This window comes from Aplysia californica, unplaced genomic scaffold, assembly GCF_000002075.1.
Source record: "Aplysia californica isolate F4 #8 unplaced genomic scaffold, AplCal3.0 scaffold00283, whole genome shotgun sequence".
In the NCBI taxonomy this organism is placed as follows: domain Eukaryota; kingdom Metazoa; phylum Mollusca; class Gastropoda; order Aplysiida; family Aplysiidae; genus Aplysia; species Aplysia californica.
The window spans coordinates 31581-32988 of record NW_004797553.1 but is presented as its reverse complement, the minus strand read 5'-3'; positions in this window follow the sequence as shown (position 1 = coordinate 32988).

Below are 1408 nucleotides of genomic sequence, written 5' to 3'. Positions count from 1 at the left end.
GGGGGGGTGGGGGGGTAGATGGGTAGTAGTACAAGGCTCACTAAGACAGACAAGAAGGTGTAGAGTTTGTTTTGTTTGAGTAAACAGAATCACACCGACCCAGTAAAGTTATTGGTTTCATTTTGAAGCATGTTCATTTGCCTTGCTTTGCTTTGGAGTGGAAAAATACCAATCTATCTTGAACAGAAGTCGAGATATTTGCAATTGAAGGAGGTGGGCGTCGTCTGATTTCAGTGGTAAAGTTATCGAGAAAATGGTCTTCAAAGTTCGAGGAATTCCAAAGCTTGAGAGTCCTCGAAAGCTGCAAGCTGGTAGGAAAATGACAGTTTCTTTGAATTCAGTAATTTGACGAGCGCCTGATATCACCATGATGCCAGACAAAGACAGAAAAGAAAAGATGAAAAGAAGGACCTAAAGAAAGATGGAGGACATGGCGTAATACTCTAGCTGAAAACAACCCAGGCGAATAAAATGGCAAGAGGTAAGCCAAGCTCTTTTATTGAAGAAAGGTCCAAGAAGCAAGCGTCCAAATATTGGTAATGCTAAAAAAGGAGAATCATATTTTCTATCTTCTTAAACATAGGTGATAAAACTAGACAGATCATTTTAAAGTTGGAAGAGATAGGCAGAAAAAGAAACAGCATCCAATTCATCTATGCCTTTATCAATCCCTTTATCCACCCTTGTATCCAACCCGTTATCCACCCCATTTATCTGCCCTTGTATCCATTCCAGTTATCAACCCATTTATCCACCCCCCCCCGCCCCAACTATGAATTCCCGTATCCACTCCTTTATGATTATTCACTCTTTTATTTATTCTTGTATCAACTCCAGTTATATACAGTCTTTTATAATCTATCTCTCTCTGATTATTCATTCCTTTATACACCCTTTATTCACCTTTTTTATTCCGACCTTTACCCACCTCCTTTATCCTGACCTTTATCCACATCCTTTATCCTGACCATTATCCACCTCCTTTATCCAGACCTTTATCCACCTCCTTTATCTTGACCGTTATCCACCTCCTTTATCCTGATCTTTATCCACATCCTTTATCCAGACCTTTATCCACCTCCTTTATCCTCACCTTTATCCTGACCTTTATCCTGACCTTTATCCACATCCTTTATCCTGACCTTTATCCTGACCTTTATCCATATCCTTTATCCAGACCTTTATCAACCCGAGTACACCCCAGAGACGACATTCCAGCCAGTCTCTGCCTCAATATTGAATTTTCTTTTTCTTTTTTTCTTTTTTTTGGATGTTCCGTAGCATTAAAAGGCTGTGTGTATTGAAGGGCCTCTGGGCTCGTTCAAAATAGCGGCAAGCTGTACATTTTGCTCTCAGGCTCCGTACAGAAAATTACACAGAGGGGCCATGGGCTAGAGGCACAAGTTGA